Raw genomic sequence first — 21,206 nt, forward strand, 5'->3', positions numbered from 1 at the left:
AGTGATAAGTAGTGGCTATTTCCCATGTATACTTGGTTAATAACAATTTATGGATTTCATCTCCAGGAACCTGTCCAAACCTTTTTTAAACCCAGTTACGCTAACTGCCTTAATGAATTTGAAGAGTTTAATTGTGCATTGAATGAAAAATAAATTTTTCAGATTTGTTTTAAATGTGCTACATACCAACTTCACGGAGTGTCCCTTAGTCTTTGTATTTTTTTTTAAGAATAAATAACTGATTTATATTTACCCATTCCATTCTACCCATGATTTTATAGATCCCCTCAGCCATCTCTTCTCTAAGTTGAACAGCCCTAACCTTTTTAGCCTTTCCTCATAGGGGAGCTGTTCCATCTCCTTTATTCTTTTGATTGCCCTTCTCTATACCTTTTCCAATGCAACTATATCTTTTTTTAGATGCAGTGACCAGAACTGCACACAGTACTCCAGGTGCGGTCTCACCAGAGGCATTATGACATTCTCCGTTTTATTCTGCATTCTTTTCCTAATCCTACTAACATTCTATTTGCATTTTTGATCACCACCACACACTGAGCTGAGGATTTCAAAGTATTGTCCACTATGATGCCCAAATCCTTTTCTTGTGTGGTAATTCCTAATATGGAAACTAACATCATGTAACTAAAGTGAGGGTTACTTTTCCCGAAGTACATCGCTTTGAACTTGTCCATATTAAATTTCATCTGCCATTTGGATGCCTACTTTTCCAGTCTCACAGGATCCTCCTGCAATTTTTCACAATCTGCTTGTTGTTTACTGTGAGTATTTCCAAATAAAGCGATGAATAATGGTTCTTTCTCTTTTTTATCTAGCAAAGTTTCTACTCCTTTAGGCTTCCAGTTTAATCAGAATGGGCCTCAATTTAGGCCATGGTACCAATGAACTTTCATTCACAACTTGGGGGCTTTCCCCTGTTTTATACCTCCCCCTTATCATCCCCCACCTAACCCAGCTATTGTACTGATAGTCCTTGGCCAGGGTTCACAGCTGGTGGCTCCCTTAGGAACCCAGTCCACATGCATCCTGAGTCTGGTCAGTAGGAAGCCAATATTCATCCAGCCGGTGAGCAGGAAAGGAATCTGGGTAAAGGTATCCAAACAACTTTAATTGGTTGAGTTCAGTGGAACTTACCCAGATAAGTATTCTGCTGAATATACCTGGATAAAGTTATCCTGATAATTTTAGGTCAGCTATTTTTTCCAAACAGACATATCCAGCTTTTTCCAGGTATTGCTGAATATCAGCACTCATGGGCTAAATTTTAACCAGGTTCCTGGAACATCTGCATCACTGCCTCTTTATATGCAGTAACATTTTGTCCAGATAATGAGTTGCATGGGCAAAATTTAGTTAGTCAGATGGGGGAAAAATTAAAAGCTCAGGTTTTTTTCTGGCTAACTCCAAAAGTTAGCCAAACAAAGCCTTTTAATACTGACTTCTAGGTGTCATCTTTATGCAGTAGTGGAGACACACTCCCCCACCTAGGGGCTGTGACTCCCTCAAAAGCATTCCTAGCCCCAGATGGCCAGGAAAGCATAAGCTTCTGAGTTATTATTTCTATAGCACAATTGGTAACAAGATGCTATAAGAGATGAATCATACAAGTTGGATATCCATGAAATATAGACAGCTTACAATCTAAAGGCCTAGTTTACTAAGCTTTTCTCTCATATACACAAAATGGAAAAACAAATCTTAGTAAATCAGGCTCAAACAGGCCAAAGCAATAACATGAGCTCAGGCTAGTGCACAGGTTAACCCACGGTTGGATGCAATGTTTTGGATGCGCGTCCATAACCCCTGATTCAATAAGGGGATGAGCGCGTTCAAAACACGCGTCCAAACCAGTACATAGCTAATAATGCTTATCACATGTAAATGCCATGTTGAGGAGGCTATTCACTAGTACCCCCAATGTAAAAAATCACTGTGTGCCTGACGCATATGTTTTAACCCTCAAAAATTAACTCCAGCCCGGGAGCTGACGTTAAATCTTGAGGCATCCCAAGCCCCGAACAGAAAAGCAGAAAATACTGCTTTTCTGTGGTTCCTCCGACTTAATATCATCGCGATTTTAAGTAGGAGGACCCACAGAAAGCAGCAACATGAAAAAAAAAAAAAGAGCTTTGGAGGCAGTCAGGTTAGGGAAACAGAAACTCAATTTATGAGTGTCCATCTTCCTAATCCATGCCGCCTGTGCATGGGTTAGGAAAATAGACACTCGTCAAATTGAGCGCCCGTTTCCCTAACCCGCACACAGCCATGTCTCCTGGGCTCCCGATACTATGGACCCGCTTAGGGACGCACAATTTATCCCTAGCGTTTCATTTTTAGCACAACGGCTCATTTGCCTATTGCATTGGGCACCCAAGGGAGCTGAATGTGCGAGCTGTAAAAAATGGGCACCCAGGTTGGACATACATTATTTACATGCACCTTATTGCATCGGCCTGAAAGTTTGAGCATAGGAAGATTAAGTGACTTTCTTAGGGTCAGTTAATGGGCAATGGAGAAAAAAAATGTGAACACAAGTCTCAAGTTTCACTGTTCTTTGCCCTCACTGGAACAGAAAGAGAGGTAAACTGACAGGATGAACCATTACTCAATACTGCCTTGGGCTTCAGTGGCTAAAATGCCTCCATACTGTAGAGACCTTTCGATCGGCGGAATATAAATATCTGCCATATAAATACATACATTTTATACAAATGCTCTTTATAATAAGCGCATCTTTTCACTTCCAGTTTGTTATTGAAAGGGATCAGTGTATCTTTGCATTGGAATTTGAAAAAGCCTGCATCAAAGCTCTAAATATCAAAATAAATTTGATCCCAAGGTGTCCAAATAATTTGAAAAAGCCTGCATCAAAGCTCTAAATATCAAAATAAATTTGATCCCAAGGTGTCCAATAATAGAGCAACACAAGCTATTTACATCACAAGATTATAAGATTAAATAAAGAAAACAGTAAGGAAAGAAGTAAAACAGCATATTTCTCTGGATGGTTAGATGTCAGAACATTGAGGCACCGTGCAAAGCTCCGATCAATAGTGCACTGAAAACTGGACAGTCTATCAAACTTCTCCTGTGATTTAAGATATTTTGTCCTTTGGAGGGGGAAATTTGGCACACAGAGCACAGCAAAAAAAAACAACAAAAAACCTGTCATGTGCTAACTGCTGCTGTTTCTTTCTAGAGTCAAAAGAGAACATGGCATGATAGCAGCTAGAAAGATAAGAATTGTAAGGCCCATCTAATCTGCCTAATTTACTTCTTGTTACAATGCCATCCTGGATCCTAGTTTTTCTCAGATTTTCCTTCAGTTATTTGTAAGCAAGGATCCTCTGTGTTTATCCCATGTGTTCTCATTTCCTTGTCTCTACCACCTCCACTGGGAGGGTGCTCCACCACCCCTTTCTGTGAAGAAATATTTTCTAATGTTACTCCTGAGTCAATCCCCCTTTGAGCCTTATATCATAACCTTTTGTTCTTGCTTAGAATTTCTTTTTCATCGATAAAGGTTTGCTTCTTGTGCGTTATTTATTTATTTTTTTTAACCGGGCTATCAGAAGGAGCAGGAGAGGCATGGGGGTGCCACTACACCTTATAACAGGGCGAAGCACTAGTACTGGAGTGGTGGCACAAGCTCTTCAGAGCTCCTGTGCAGCTGCTAGAGCTCGGCTACATCATCAGAGGGGTCTGCAGGCCAGCCCACCAGGTCATCTGAGGGGAACCTGCCTCCCATGGTCATCCCTGCCCATCCCACAGCTGGTCGTGTACCCCTGGACTGCTCAGGGTGTTGCATGGCCCACCAAAGATCTGCCTATGAGGTATTTGAGAGTCTATGTGTAACACCCATCTCAATGTGTGTTTACTTAGTGTCAAGAGTAACACCCCTCTCATTGTGTGTTTAGTTAGAATCATGGGAGAGGGCTGCACAAGAAGAATAACCCCCACTTGTACCCGGGGTATGAGGAGACAGAGTGTGTGTATTGGGGGGGCTTGCAGGTTACGTTAGCGACGCTGGGATAGATGATTCTAGTGCCCCGATACTCTTTTCTCTGGCTTCCTGTGATTTGCACCCCAGACCTGGGAATTCCCATTCGCTAACTCAAAACATGGGAACTCCTAGGCTATGTCAGTCTCAGGAAGAGAGGGGGGAGGTTTCTTGATCCTTAAAACTTGCCCTGAATCATATGGTTCTGAAAAAGCAGAACTGCTGCAGTGAAGCAAGTTTAGTAGCACCTACAGACAGTTTCTTCTGGGTTCCTTGATTAATTTTCCTTTCTGGTAGCAGTGGATAGCTACAGATTGTAAATGCCTCTCTTTTAATCTGCGACAGGGAGTCAGTGTAGCAATTCAATAGCACTCATTGTTCATGCCCAAGCCTCCCACATATGATATCACCTTTGTCTTTCCTCTATTACATGTTTAGGTTCCTAAGGGCCTTATTTTCCAAGTGGCTCGCACGCGAAAAGTCCCTTATCGCGTGCGATACCAAAATGGGGGCGGAGTCGGCCCTGGAAGAGGAGGAGTTGGGGCATCACCGGGGCTGACTCCGTGAAGACGCCGCGGACGACGAAAAGGTAAGGCCCTTTTCGCGTCCGAGTTCGCGCCCAATAGCTACACCTTCTATGGTGGCGCTATTGGGTGCGAAACCGGCAGCGATCGCACAGCGACGGTGCAATCGCTGCCGGCTAGTGCAGGCCCGCCCCCCGTTTCAGCCTCCTGCCCCTCATTCCCTAAAGTATCGCAGACCTGCAATACTTTAAAAAATGAGGCCCTAAGTCTCCTGTCATAGGGCTTCTCCTACTGTTGCCAATGTGATTACTTCAAGGTCTATTTTCTGCTTGGTGCAGATCAGTATCTCACCCTTCATCTCATACTGCTCCAGTAAATTTCTGTGCTCCAAATGTGTTTTTTGCGTAAAAACTTATCTGCTAATCACTCTTGAAGCTTTCTTAGAAGTCTCCTCATTCTCTCTCCCTCAGGAGTGTCCTTTCTATTTACAATCTTCGTATCACATGAAAAAAGACAAACTTTTCCTATTAACTCTACTGTATGCCATTTACAAAGATATTGAAAAGAACTGTCCTTAGGCCAGATCCCTGATGCACTCCACTAATTACCCTACTTTACTCAGAGTGAAATCCATTTTACCCCCCTCCCCCCTTTTTTTGTCTGTAGAGACCAGCTAGGTTTTTACTAGAGGTCAAAACCTGTCCTAGCGACTCCACAACCAGTTGGGTTTGCAGGATATCTACAATGAATATGCATGAGATAAATTTGCATATCATGGAGACTCAGTATATGTGACTTTATCTCAGGATGGGCTGGGAAGTCCTAATTTAAGCTCTGAGTAAGGATGTAGGGCAGAGCATCCCAAACCCATCCTGGGACCCTACAGCCAGTCGGGTTTTCAGGATATTCACAATGAATATGCATGCAATACATTTGTATATACTGAGTCTCCATGGTATGCAAATTTATCACATGAATATTTATTGTGGATATCATGAAAACTCAACTGGCTGTGGGGTCCCCAGGACAGGTTTGGGAAGCTCTGATGTAGAGAGTAAGAGGGGATGAACCATTCTCTGACCAGCACCTTCAGTGAGACTGCTGGATTGGTCCGGCCAGCCTGTATACAAGTAGGCAAAGCAGGAAATCAGTGTGGTATTTTAGTTCAGATCTTGTGGAAAGAGGAATCATAGTTATCAGCTGGGAATTTTGAAACAGTGTGTAGTTTTTGGAGTTCACCAGTTTCCAAATTTAGGTCCCACAGCCTGATACCTGGGAGAGTTGAAAAGGTATAGTCTGGAAGGGGTTGTCTCAGAGGGAGAAAGATTGTGGTAGAGTTTTGGTTCTGAGAAGAATCTCTGTTCCTACCTCTGGGAGGATTTTCTCCCCTGCTAGGAGGAGGTCAAGGAAGCGAGCTGTGGTTTTGTCATCAGAGAAGTATTCTGTATTTTGGAGAAGTTGTTTTGGTCATTTTTGTTGGGAAAGATTTTTGTTCACCATTTCTGCCCATGGAGGTTTTTTCTCTTTATTTATAATTTAAAGAATAACAAACAAACTTTAACTTGTAAAACTATATAAGCCAGATATGCAATACATATACATAAGAAAACATTAAGCAACACTGTGTTACTAGAGAGGTCTTGGGAGATATATTAGGAGAGCGAGGAGACACAGTACCCACACTAGGAGCTTGGCTTCCACCATTTGGATTTCCTAGTGCCTGCTACTTTGAAAGGCACTGATGTGGAGGAACAGCACTGAGACTGCTATAACCTGTGGATCTGGTTTTGAGGATTAACTAAGAAGATTCCTGTGACTGAGTTTGAAGACTGGTGACAGTAAAGTTTTGGTTTTTGGAACACCCCACTCGAGTATCCTGTCAGTCGTTTGGTACTGGGTGCAGAGCAGAGAGAGAAAAAACATCCCCCCCTCTATGCCTTGGGCCCTGGAGGTTCAGCCTCCCCCCCCCCCCCCCCCGAATTCAAAGAATCCACACCCCAGAGTTGAAAGAACTGGTGACTATGAATTGGGACTTAACCCCAGGGCTGAGTGTGCTCCATGTACCCAATTTGGCTGTAACACCCAAAGTAGAGGGGCTACATGTCTTATCACTCAATTTGTAATCCAGCCCATCATTTTAAGCTACTCAGTTTATTTATGATAGCAATGTATCTTCAGCTGCTTCATGTTGGACTTTTATGTGCATGTACAAAGCATTTTGCAGCAAAGATTATCAATCTTTTTTGGGTAGAGTGCTAAAGAACCTGCAACACCTACTTCAGAGATGTTGCCAACCCCTGGTCCAAGGTCTTTTATAGCACAATAAGTAACTGCTATTGTCTTATTCTGATTTTACCTATTTCGGATGGATGTGGATAAGCCATAATCTAAAGCTGTGGCCTGCAGGTTTACATAGATGGTGCAGGTAGATGCCTTGGACAGAAACCTACATAAGAACATAAGAAATTGCCATACTGGGTCAGACCAAGGGCTCATCAAGCCCAGCACCCTGTTTCCGACAGTGGCCAATCCAAGCTACAAGTACCTGGTAAGTACCCAAACACCAAGAAGATCCCATGCTACTGATGCAATTAATAGCAGTGGCTATTCCCTAAGTAAACTTGATTAATAGCAGTTAATGGACTTCTCCTCCAAGAACTTATCCAAATCTTTTTTAACCCCAGATACACTAACTGCATCCTCTGGCAACAAATTCCAGAGTTTAATTGTGCGTTGACATCAATTATGTGATAATATGATCACTTTCCTGAACAACAACAACACCAAAAAAAAAAAACCAAGCAAACATAAAATGGAATTTGAGCATGTGGTTAAGTGATTTATCCAAGGTCGATACTGAATGGCAATGGAGGTGGCTTTTTGACCTGAGCAATGACATTACAAGCTTCACTTCCTCTCAAGTTTATTAAGCAAGTTGCATGTTACCAGCAGCCAAATATAGCCTAATGTATAAAAATAAGAGCAACAAAAAGCAGTCTATTTTTAAAAGAATAACCATATAAAATAATATTGCAGGACAGGGAACAGAAAACCACAAAGACAAAAAATGGCCCAATATGGACCAGGAGGAGAGATATTGATCAGTGTCTTCCCCTTTCTCAGCCAAACTTAGAAGGCTTTCCTTATCTAAATTTAATGAGGCTTTAATTGATTCTTAGCTTTTTTAGGCATAAAGACAGTTGGGCTTTTCAGAAGATGGTGTTTGTTACATAGATTTGTAGGGCGGGAGCAAGTTGATAATGCTGAAGTCATGAGACAGTTTGTAGGGGCCTCATGCGAGTCATATGAACCTTCCAGTGTTACTTGGCCTTTGCTGAGGAAGGAGTGAGCCAGAGGCAAGCTGAATCGAGCTACAGGAGAGCATGGGTGAAGTTCTGTGTGTCAGTGCTTGCAAGCCGAGGTACAGCTGCTGCCACTCAGAGAGGGGGGGCTTCGACTGCAACCGGCGGATCCAGCCGAAGGGAGAAGAGTCTGAATTGGAGGTACATGATGTGATTAGTATCCTAACAGCGGCTGTAGTTTCCTGCCTAGCAAATGTCTGCCGGTCACTCCAAAAAAAAAAAAAAGGGTCAGGTGCTTTCTTGATGGAGAATTTGTCAGTACTGCATGCTCAGGCTTGGTACGTCCTTGAAAGAGGGAAAATTCAGCCGTGTTCCCTTCTCTTCAGAGAAGGAAGGACCTCTCTTATCTAATAAAAATAATCGCTTGTCCAGAGGGAAGGGGAGTTTTATTCTACATATCAAACTTCCATTGAAATATTCATGTATGCATACCATACCTTAAGCTATCACTAAATGTCTGCGGCCTAGGGGGCTGACTCTCATGGGGTCTATATATCAACCTGCGATGTACAATAACACATGTTAACATATATTTATTTATTTACAAACATTTGATATTCTGCTTCCCCCCCCCCCCTCCTCCCAGAAATGGTCTCAAAATGGATTATAATCTATTTAGTGGACTAACAAGTATATTAGCAGAAACAATATCCATAGCATTGCGTGCCATTACAGTTGTGTATTGTCCAGGAGTAGAGAAACTTAGTTCTTTCCTAATGAACAGACTGAAAGAAGGCCTGATTGAACAGCCATGCCTTTGCTTTTTACAGAACATATTAACATGTTTTAACATGCTCCATTTATTGCAGCTCCCATTTTTTTTTGCCATGGGAGCTATTCACTAATATGATGCTTGTTCCAACAAGCATTACTTAATCTTTTCTTGAAACTTACTCATAGAAAACAATGGTCTGTGTCAGGCCCCCTGGTCTCCTGCAATTCTGTGGCCACAGACAGGGCCACAAAACCCAGCCTTTCCCCTGGAATTGGCCAGTTCCCAAGGAATGGCTATAGGAGACCAATGATTGATCCAGTTAAATGCAAGGCAGAGGCTATCGAGAGGCACACTTGACTTCCTTTTCCTCCTCTACCTCGGTTGAGTCCGACTCTTCCTCCCTCTGGTGCTCAGGACCGGTTATAAGCATATTTATCACTTAGACGAACCTTTGGTCATTCACTGCCTCCTCCAACAACTTAACCACTGGCAGCAAATGCTCCAGCACAGCACTCCCTTCTTTGACTGTATTGCCTGTAGTACAGCACCCCTCCAGAGATCACACTAGTAGGATTCTGTCACCTTCCCAAAATCTTTGCGCTCTAAGTGACCGCTTAGTTTGCCTAATGGAAGCACCGGCCTTGCTGCTTGGCAACAGAAGGAGGAGAACAGCGGCAGCATAGGCTGCTTATTTCTTCTCTGCTGCCCGGGCTGTTCAAAGCAGCAACTGGGCTAGGATGGCAGAGGAGACAAACATGGCCTGACAGGCTACAGCTGCTCTCCTTCTCTTCCTACCACCCAATCAGAGTGGGAGGGTGGTAGGATTGTCAGAGGAAAGAGGAGCTGGAGAGAAGGTTGTGCATGAGCAACTAACTGGGGGTTTAGATTATATTTTGTGAGGAAGGGTTGTGTAAAAGAGCTGGGGATGATTTATTTTTTTTTTTGTGGGGGGGGGGGAGAAAAAGAGAGTTGTGAAAGAGGATCTGGGGCTGGAGGTTTGAGGTAGGAGTTCTGAAAAAGAAGCTGGGGATGGAATTTTGGGATGTGGGCTATAGAAGTGGGGCTGGGGGAGCTGTGTGAAAGAGACTGGAGACTGGGAGAATAAGGGGGTGAGTTAAGTGAAAGGGGGCTGAGGGGTGTCAGAGAGGGGCTGGGAGGATCAGGGCTCTGGGATCTTGGGATGGGGGATTCCTCCAGATCCCCCTCCCCAGATCCTAGAACAACTCTCCCCTGCCCTTCCCCTCTCCTTATCCCCAATGTTCTCTCCTTCTCCTCCATCCACTAATTTCGATCTTACGTTTCTTAATCTGATCCTTGCTTCTCTCTCCAAATAGTCTCCTCCTCTCTTCTCCCCATTCTTAATCCTCTCTCATTCTTCTGCCTCATCACTGAGATCTTCTTTCTCTAATTCCCAAAATAAAAATCCTAAAAGAACAAAATAAATTATAAACACTCAAGGCAAGTTTGGAAAACCACTTTATTTTTATTATGTGAATATAAATGTATGTGACTCTCCCCTCTTGGTTTTGGGCCACCTAATTGAGAGGCTACAGCAAAGTCCCAGGGCCACAGTTTCTCTCCCGCATCACTCTCTTGCTCAAAACTCATCAGATGTCAGCCCTGGGTACCGGGATTCACTGGAGGGGAGGAGTTATACACCTCTGGGGCTCTTGGTGCTGTATCACAGTTAGGGTTGCCATCTGGCTCCAGATTTTCAGGACACGTTGATCCAGTCCTGCTTTTACTTTCCTACATGCAGGTACTTATGGTCTTGCTTTTCTTAGGGAATGCAATAGGAAAATTAGAATAAATCCCAGGATGCAATGAGGTAAAACCAGAACTAGATTAACCTGTCCTGAAAATTTGGAGCCAGTTTGCAACCCTAATCATAGTCACTAACTTTCACCCCAATCACAGTTACTGGTTAGTTTGTATTCACAGTTAGAGGAGCCCTCCTAATGAAACCAGCCCACATGGCAAAGAGTTAGCTGTGGTGTTCAACTCAAAAACTTTACTGAAGTTTAAAAAGCAAAATGCACACAGGTATGGCAAAAATTATAAATAGCATCAGGAAAATCATAATCACAAAAGCCACAGTGTCTTTATCCATGGTGCATGCTCTAACAGATCTACCTTCCTCTGAACCAGTATCTAGGCAAAAACCCTCTCTAAGAAGAGTGGGAAAATGTTATTCTTCCTCTAGCATGGGCTAGAAGGAAACAAAAATCCCCAAATCTCTCTCTCATCAGATGTACAAAGTCTCTTTAGCAATGTCGAGCAATTTCAACCTGGAGTGGTCGTGGGAGTGCAACTTCAATCAACTTTCCAGCCCTTCCAACAAGCAGGAAAACTGGCCTTTGTGTCAGGAGCTGGACAAAACTGTAGAAAAAAAATCTCCAGTCACTAGAAACAGTGAGGTTCACCTAGGCCTATTTTAAAAAATCTCCTACCCTGCCAAAGAATCTCACTACGGACCCCAAGCAGCTACTCTAATTCCTTGGTCAGTCAACTGAAGAAGAAAGACTTTTTGCACATGCTCCAACCAGAATTTATATGGTGGAACTAACCAATCCCAAAAACTGGGGGACTGGCCATGACAAGAAGTGGATCCCGGTATGCAAACTCTCAAAAAAAGGTGACACATGGGAAAAGTATTAGTGGCAGAGGCACAGCCCTGCTACATCTACAAGATTGAATATATAAGATGATTCAAATTTCTGCAAATGGGTTGCAGAATTTCATAAATTTTGTCACAGATTTTCCGATAGTTACTACCTTTAACAGAAGACATGGGGGTAACCTGCGCAGAGTGGCAGTTACTACCCTTAATGGAAGGCATAGAAGGTAACCTGCTCGGAGCAGCAGTTACTACTGTAAGCTGGACAGACTGGTTTGACCATTTGGTCTTTTTCTACCAATATTTACTATGTCACTGTGTTAACTCTTGCCACAAAATCTACTCCTGAGCTGCTGCAGGAAATTAGGGGCCCTGGTCTATATCTGTCCATGCAGTAGAATGGGAATGGGAGTTTTGTGCGTTTAAGCCTTGATTATGTCAGCAGTAGTCTTAATGGTTATAAAGGGTGAAACCTGCAGTGAGTGCATGCTCTTTTCACCTTGCCTTTCCTTTAGAAACCAAGTTTGTTTTGCTGTTTTCCACTGGGGCCTACTGGTATAGAAGTCAGATTAAATACTTTTCATATGGAGGAAGTGAAGATATTACTCCACTCTTAAGCGTAAGGCCTTCTTTCCTAGTAGCTCAAAGGAGGATCATGGGGACAATAGAGGAAGGAACAGCCTGCTTTATTGAGATCTCATCATTTGTCTCTACTGAAAGAATTGAGCAAGAGAATATTCTGTTAATGATGAACCAACTGTACCGGATTTTGCCAGGAATTAATTATTTGTGCTAAGGAAATAGTTTTAGCAGCAAAATCAATTTCTGCTACTGTCTGTCTGAGCTTTTACTGTGGAAGCCTGTGGATTTTTGAAGACAGCCTATTTTTGAGAATATTGGAACTACCAATCCTAGTTGTGGACTGACTTCTTTTTCTGAGGTTCGGGTTCATTTGAGGTGAAAGTTGCTAGTCAAGTTATTCATCTAAGGTTCCACCACTAAGGAGAAATAGTTTTTTCCTGTCCAGTAATTCATCTGAGCTTAGGCCAATAGGGATGTACATTTATTTGAAATGAAAATGGGAAAATGGGATGAATGAGTTCATTTTCTTTTCATTTCAAACAAAATAAATTTGTCTCCCCAAAACAAAAATTTTAACTTATATTCCTTTTTTGACAAAGTATTGCACTTAACATGCACTATTTGTGAATAATGTACCCTATGTGTAAAACTTTATCGAACATAAATAAAAAAAGGACCAAAAACGAAATATGATGAAAAAACCCACAAAAAAACCAAAAAATGAAAACAAAAACAAAATTTTGGGCCATGCACATTCCTTCAGTCCACTAGATCAAGTGCTTGACCATATTTCAAGAACCTCAGGGGTAGATTTTAAAAGGAGCGCTCACGCATCCATGTGCACGCAGTTCCCAGCATGGGCACACGGACACGCCGATTTTATAATGTGTGCGCCGGCACACACATGTTATAAAATCCATTGGCCACGCGTGCGGATGGGGAGGGGGGAATTTTAGTAAATTACGCGCGGCGACACAATCAGGCCTTCCCCAGTTCCCTCCCAGCTCGCTCCAATTAAGGAACGAACTGGGAGGGAACTTCCCTATCCCTAAACCTACTCTTCCTACCTCTTCTCTTCTCCACCCCGACCCCTAACCTAACCCTGACTATGCCTATTTTTTGGTTTTTTTTATTTACTGCTCCACTGGAGCAGAAGCAACTTCCGTGCGCCGGGAAGTTGCCGGCACGCACTTCTCCGGAACAGTGGCTAATGGCTGCTGTCCCAGCCTCCATCCTACCCCATCCCTCCCCCGGGCTGCCCCTTTATCAGTGCCCAGCACTTGTGCGTGTATTGGGACTTACGCATGTGGCTGGGTCCTTTTGAAAATGTGCACTGCGTGCATGGGGCCCAGCCATGCACATACGTTCTGATTTTTACACGCGTGACCCTTTAAAAATTCACTCGTCAGTGTCCAGTGAAAGCATCGGGCTGCCAGCCACAGTTACATTTTATGTACCCTAGGTTGGGGTTAACCTGATATTACATGTTGCTGCGCATTTCAGGTTCCTAAATAGACCCCTATGTGCCCATAAGAAAAGCTTTGTGGCTTTGTGGCATTGTAAGAAGGCAACATTGGCAATACTGCCAAGTTGCCCAATCCCAGAAAAGAGACTTTTTGTCCAGTGGTGGTTTTGAACATACATCCCAAAGCTGTGTGGTACATGTAGTCACTAATTCTACCCATTGAAATCAGTGTTGCAGCTCCCATAATGCATTAGGATAGGGTTGTCAAAAATACAGGTTTGACCTAAAATCACCCCCTGGAACTTGGTAACTTGACAGTTCTGCACTGGGCTAGAGGCAAAGACCAGAATTTGTAGCAGCAGGAAGCACAGATAAGATCTTGGTGCCTGTGACTTTCATTCAACATCAAGCCTGAAATTCTGTCACATGTGGTTATTAAAGGCAGATCAGGTCTGCATATATATTTTGTGCTAGGAGGCTGCATGTTGGTACATTAAGCTAAACACATAAAACATTTCAAAACACGCATCATACAGGTTTAAATTCTAGCAACCCATACAGAAAACCTCTCAAGTGAAAAGATGGATATTTTAAAGATATTGCTGTACTCATTATGTGTTGTGATTTTGGAAACAGCATTTACTTAAAAAATAGCCTTTTAAAAATAATTTTAATGTAGTGTAGGGACCCTTTGGCCCTACTACAGAGTTCTTTGCCTTGGCAAAAAATAAATACGTTCTTAGGTATACAGAATGTTCTACCTGTTGTCAATCCTCTTATGAGATTGTAAGTAGTGTTTTACACCAGTAAGTTGTAATGCAGAGCCCGTAGAACAGTTGTTCCAACCCTGTCCTGCGGACCCCCCAGCCAATTGGGTTTTCAGGATATCCACAATGAATATGCATGAGAGAAAATTTGCATGCACTGCCTCCAAAACATGCAATTTTTCTCTCATGCACATTCATTGTGGATATCCTGAAAACCCGAATGGCTGGGGGGTCCTCAGGACAGGGTTGGGAACCACTGCCTTAAGAGCTTAGTTTGACCCTGTTAGGGTAAGGTATTTCTGTTTGGGCTTTGAGAGGGGAAGGAGTGGAGGGGTATGCAGCAGGTCCATTGGAAGAAGAATGCAGCCTACAACTTCTCCATGGAGAAGGGGTGAGATAGGGCCTATCATGTAAAAGGCAGATTCTTAAATCCTGAGTGACATCTGTGGAAGGAGGCTTCAACTACATAAATCCCTAGAGAAAAGGAATTGCTGTTCCAGAAAGAAGAGTGGAGAAAGCAGAGGAGGCTGTTGGAGCTTGTCTTAGTCCAGGAAGGTTCAGCTTTTAAGTATGAAGTAAAAATGGCATACACATATATAGATTCTGCCAGAAGATAACTTGTGTAAAGTGTAGATAGTCTTCTTTTTGCTTTTGTCAAAAACCGGGATAGTAGGTGCTGTATTGTGGCCAGACACGGACCAGAGGAACCGAAGGCCTGAGGATTAAAATTTCAAGAAGAAGAAAGTGTGCCTACACATTGCAGCAACACCAGCAAAGATTGCAGAACTGTGAGCTATATCTTGCATGACTGTTACAAGGACAGCATATTTCTGGATAGAATCACAGAGAAGTCCAGTCAGAAATACAAACAAAAATACTAAAGGACATACAGAAATTGGTGAAGCAAAAGGAAAGACTGACAGAAATTTAGTTTTCTTACCTCTTGACTATTGAAGATAATTTATATTTATCTGGTGATTTTCTGAGTAAGAACTGAAACCTACAAGAGACAAAAAGTGAAAATATTTTGAGAAAAGAATCATATTCTTGGTTTAAGAAATTTGTACTACAAGTTCATATTAATTATTTAAACTGAAATTTATTTCATTTTTTTTTTTCTGTTGGTGAATCCTTGCACCTGCATGATAAAAGAAAAAGGAAAGTTAATATTTAAAGTTCTTTGAAAAACCTGAAAAGGAAAAAGAAAATAGTTAATAGTGAAAGACAAACAGTTAAAGGAAATATATGTTCACTTGAAGTTGTTAAAGATGATAAGTATTTAAAGAAATTTTATTTGTTACCAAACGAAGGGCCTCATTTTCTAAAGTATCGCAGGCCTGCGATACTTTAGAAGATGAGGGGCGGGGGGGGCCGAAACGGGGGGGGCGGGCCTGCGCTAGCCGGCAGGGATCGCACCGTCGTGGTGTGATCGCTGCCGGTTTCGCACCCAATAGCGCCACCATAGGAGGTGTAGCTATTGGGAGTGAAATAGGCAGCGAAAAGGCACTTACCTTTTCGCTGTGCGCGCCTTTGTCGCGGAGTCGGCCCCGGTGATGCCCCGATTCCTCCTCTTCCGGGGCCGACTCCGCCCCCATTTTGGGATTGCACGCGAAAAGGGACATTTTGCGTGCGAAACGTCCCTTACCGCGTGCGATATGGTTGGAAAATAAGGCCCGAAGTTTCTTCAATTTGTGTTTTTTTTAAATAAATTATATTTAATTTGAGTAAGGTATTTATTACTGGACCTAAGAATTTTATCAAGATCGATATTCAAACGCTAGATAGTTAGATAATTTGTGGGCGGGTAATGGGCGGATCGGGGAGGCGCTGCTTAGCTGGTTAAGTCATCTAGCTAAGTACTGATATTCAGGCTTAGACGGATAACTTTTATGGCTAAGTTAGACTTGCTCAATAGTAGGTCTAAACTTAGATGAGTAAGACTTATTTGTCTAAGTAGCGATCTTTACAAGAATATTCAGCAGTATAGTGATGCTGTTGAATTTCCCATCTTTTTTGCCGTATTTGTCTATCCGGCTAAGTTCCTGATTCACTAAGAGTTTTTACCATAGACACAAAATTGGAGAAAAGCCTTAATGAATCTGGCCCTAACTTAGATACCCAACTAGCTTCTGAATATCTACCCCAAGATTGATTAGTTTTTCTACAATCACATTTTATGGCACTTCTCTCCCCTACTTCCAGGGAAAGCACTGGTATTGTTAATATTTACAATACAGAGAAGAAGTGTTCTTTTATGTGTGACTGCCATTGGAGGAAAAGTGAGGGAGAGAAGTTTTCCACTTTTGCTTCACGACAGTTCAAAAGCTCTTCCTTTTCTGTTCTGCCTTTGGGGGTTACATTAGGTTAGATCCAAGTTGTGTTACATTCATCTGAAGCCTGAAGGGGAGAGAAAGAGAAGTGATTTGTGCAAATGTGCTGTTATCAGCAGTGTCTGAGGACTGTTTTGGAGTAAACTGCATCAAGTATTAAGTCTTATTGTAAAAAAGGAATGGCTTTCTTTCTATAACCCCTTTTTTGGGTATATAAAATGATGGAAAAAATGTTCCTGTTGGACAGGGGTCATCGTCCCACAAATTTATTATTGGACTTTTAAAATAGGTCATGCAGATGGTGAAAAAGACCTATAAGGAGACAGCAGGGGTAGAAGTAAATCACATTCTATTCTCTGATTGGAAAGGGAGGACACACCTCTTCTCTCCTCCATGAACTCTGACCCCATGCTACCCATTAACGCTAGCTAAAATAAAGCATAGCAGACACCACTTTCAAATTTCAAACTCTTAACTTTATTTCTGGTTTTTCCAGCCAGCAACTGTGCACCGTAATTTAGATAGGGAATGTAAGGGGTACTTCATTCCCTTACCCATCTTTTTCCCTTTTTAACATCTCTAGACACTTTTTGATCATCCATAAGATTTTTTTTCTCTGGGGTTTGGTCTGGCTCCCCTATATATTCTGGGTTCAGCATGTGCTATTCATGGTTGGTCTGTTTTGGAGCAGAAAGAATGTTTTTGTGGTTTCCCAATTTCAGGCCCCAAGCCTGGTCCCAATGGATTGGACTTTGCCTTATTTGCCAGTGCCTTCACAGACTTTGAAGAGTGACTGACCTGTATGAATAGAAGAAGAGTTTTGGCCTTTGATTTGGTTTTTGACCTACTTCCAGTTCAGGAGGGCCATTAAGCCCTGCCTGAGGGGTAGGATGCTATTTTGCTCTATTGTAGGGGTGCTTTGAAAAGGGGTTTTCTATGAAGCCAGACTAGTTAAATAAAAGATCATTATTGCGCTGCAAAATTGCACTGCTCAGATTTGGAAAATTATTCAAGATTGCTGAAATGCCAGAATATATGTAAAAGGTCAAAAAGTATGTTAAAGTTGAACACTGAATTTCATTTTGCCTTCTGGGCTCAATTTATAAAAGAAATCACACAATTTGTGAGAATTCAATGTTATTAACATATATGAAATAAATTATGCCAACCAATTGGGAAAGAGTTATGCAAACAAATTAACTCACTGTTGTGTAAATTAGAGGTGGTAACTTATTTAACCCATCATATCAATAAGATTCTTTGAGACTGCTTCTGTATTGCCTTGCTGGTATTTTCACTCTTCTGAAATATTCCAATCAAGATCTTTCTCTTTTAGCTGCTGGTGTTAAGTATTTATGTATAGCCCACAACAATTTTGGCACCCCAGATTGGACGTGGTGTGAGACAGGGAGGGAGTGTGGCATTCATGGTTGGTGAGTAAAGGCTTGTTCTCTGCCTTGCTTACCTTGGGGAAGCCCCCTGCTTCCATCCCTTCCCCATATAGGGGACCCCATTTGATTTGGGCATTTGCTACAACATACCAGCAGGTGAGAGAAATTTCTGTTTTATTTGGGATTTTGTGGGTTTACATTTTGTTTAAGTTGTTTAGTGTTTTTGCTTATTTTGTTTATGCAAAGTAGATTAGGAACTTCAAGAAGGTCTAGAGCATGGAGGGTTTCATTATTCCAATACATGCTTGGTGCAATCAGTTACAGTTACCTCTAGATCTATTAACCTTGGGAAGAGCCCCCTCCCCTGTGACAGGTAATGGGCTGGTATTTTGTTAAGCCTAGGCATATTGTTGTTGTGTGAGATCTCAAATTATACCAGCGCTAGATAGAGAATGCATGCGGTTAAGTGTGGGACTGCTTGTTATGTGCAGCTCCATATATATGACTGCCTGTAGTGTATGAGGAATTGCATGAATGTTTATAAATTTGGGTAATGTCTATGATGTTTATGGGCTTTCAGGTATAAGGGGATATGTTTTTGTTTTTAGCTATCTATTGAAGACATTACAGTTTTAAGTTTTAACATCTTTTTTTTCTGTGTGATGTTTATCAAATCTTTACAGCATGAATTAAAAAAGTCTCAGAGAAGGGATCCTGAATCCCCTTCCCTTGCATCAGTAGCTCTACCTCAGCAGCAGTTTCTTCCTCCCCTCTTTCTTTCCAGTCCTTGGGATTGCCAGACACTTTCACCATGCACAAGAGGAAAGCTATATTAGTTCTACTGTAATTAACATTGCTGTTCAATCCTCAGTGCCCAAGATGCTGAAGCATTGTTCCCTGTCCTATATATATGTATTTTAAATTAATCTGATTCTCCAGTCTCTGTGCCTACTTCTGATTACAAAATGTTCACATTTTCTAACCACCTTTTCAGGGTTCAAATGCTTATCTCTTCTTAAATATTTTGCATTCTTTCTCATGTTTATCTGCAATATTTCTTTCTTCTCTTTAATTGTATTCTATGTAAGTAATTATTACATGTTTCTACTACAAAGATATTGGAGTTTTTTAAAGTTAAAAAAAATGAGATGATGATATGCACAAGTTGTAGTGGTCAGAAAGTTGTTACCGAATTGTTAGAATGGGAACAATGTTTAATTGGTTCAAAGAACAGAGAGTTTATTGATTTTTACTGCTATGTTATTGTAAACTATATTTCTTTTCCTCCCTTAATTAATTATTGCCATCATTATTATGCATATAGAAAATAAAGTCTAAGAAATGTTATATAGCTTATACCCAGCCATAGAAACAAATATCAGAATTGATTTGAAACAGCTTTTAAAACAGATAAGAACATAAGAACATAAGAAAATGCCATACTGGGTCAGACCAAGGGTCCATCAAGCCCAGCATCCTGTTTCCAACAGTGGCCAATCCAGGCCATAAGAACCTGGCAAGTACCCAAACACTAAGTCTATTCCATGTAACCATTGCTAATGGCAGTGGCTATTCTCTAAGTGAACTTAATAGCAGGTAATGGACTTCTCCTCCAAGAACTTATCCAATCCTTTTTTAAACACAGCTATACTAACTGCACTAACCACATCCTCTGGCAACAAATTCCAGAGTTTAATTGTGCGTTGAGTAAAAAAGAACTTTCTCCGATTAGTTTTAAATGTGCCCCATGCTAACTTCATGGAGTGCACCCTAGTCTTTCTACTATGCGAAAGAGTAAATAACCGATTCACATCTACCCGTTCTAGACCTCTCATGATTTTAAACACCTCTATCATATCCCCCCTCAGTCGTCTCTTCTCCAAGCTGAAAAGTCCTAACCTCTTTAGTCTTTCCTCATAGGGGAGAAGAAAAATAGTATACAGGTATTGATTTGAAAATATCTAAATATTTTGAAAATTTTGAAACATGCCACCAATTCAGCTATGCACTTTGGCACAAAGTTAATTATGATACTGCTATTATGAAATAACTTGCATTCTAGTTTGATAAATTGACAATGCAATTTTTCTTCTCAGAACTACTCTTGCTCTCTGACCTCTTACTTGATTTCCAAACCCCCCCCATTCCTGTAGCATGTAGGTTTTCCCCAGTATGCTCCATGCCATGGACCTCTTGGGGCACTTTTCATCTCTAAATCACCCCATTCTCTCCTGGCTCTATTCCTCAATGGTAGAATGGCTGCTACTCCACCCAGCTCTGGCCCATTCCTTGGGAGGAGGAAGAAACCTCTTCGCTCCAGGCCTCTGGCTTCTCCCCATTATGGGAAGAGCCCCTGCACGGCCCTTCTCCCACTGGTAGGGTCCCTGAACTCAGCAGCCTGCAGGTAGCTACATCCCTGGAATTCCCTCTCACCAACCCCACCCTGAGAAGGGCAGGAAAAAAAGGACAAAACCCACCAAAAACATCCCACTTTTATTCTTCCCACTAAATCTATGTCCCTTAATCAGAGAAACCCCATATTCTTAAGGGAACACACATACCCCTTAACCCAAACCACATTATCACAGTAAAATGCAATGTTCCTTGCTTTAAAAATGCCATTCAGTGGGCATTTGCTAGTACTACAATAGCAAACATACAAAATATTTCCCAAACATGATAATTGTAGGGTCTTCCCCATCCAGAAAGACTTTTATTCCTCACATTTCTGAAGTCATTTTCCTTGACTGTTAAAGACTGTTCTTTAAAGACACTGTTCATTGGCAAAACTTGTTCTAGACCATTTTCCTCAAGTAAAATAAACTTTGCTTTTAGGGACCACATACCTGAAGTCCAGTGTTTTAGTGTTGGCAAGTGAAATAAATTGAGAAGACTAGCATTCCCTAGAAAGGCTTGGAGAGATTTACCCTCCCCCATAAACAAGAATTCTAGTATTTTTAATAGCATTAGTGTGATAGATAAACAGGGAGTTTGTAGTAGAATTGCAACAGTGGAAATCTGACTTTTAGTGTTACTACAGGCATGAAACTCCTGCTGTGACAACACTGTAGCTCCATGTATAGAGCCACATTTCTGAAGAGACATCAGAAACCCAGCTCAAGGATGGCTCAGTGGCCTTATTGCCATGTGAAACAGCCGGGCACAGTTCCCTGGCCTGGCTTTTGGCTAAGGCTGGGGATATTGCCCCTGGAGGAGAGAGAGAGAGTCTCGGTCATTGACTAATGATAATACCTAGAAGCCAGACTTAGGTTCCACATTATTAATATTTATTTGGCTTCTGGAGGGAATTGCAGTTTATGGCTTCTGGCTGAGGCCTGTTGTTATGACAGCTGGCTATTTTGGTGGGTGATGTACTGTATATATAAATAGGGCAAATGTCAGGTATTTGTGAATGAAACCTTATAGTTCTGC

At 41.8% G+C, this 21,206-nt stretch overlaps 1 protein-coding gene across 1 annotated transcript in view; it reads left to right on the forward strand.

The window, feature by feature from the left end:
* The window catches only part of CDK15 (cyclin dependent kinase 15), a 226,406-nt gene that overhangs the window by 9,461 nt on the left and 195,739 nt on the right, over nucleotides 1-21,206 (forward strand). The window lies entirely within an intron of this gene.

Source organism: Rhinatrema bivittatum, chromosome 6, assembly GCF_901001135.1.
Source record: "Rhinatrema bivittatum chromosome 6, aRhiBiv1.1, whole genome shotgun sequence".
Classification (NCBI taxonomy): Eukaryota; Metazoa; Chordata; class Amphibia; order Gymnophiona; family Rhinatrematidae; genus Rhinatrema; species Rhinatrema bivittatum.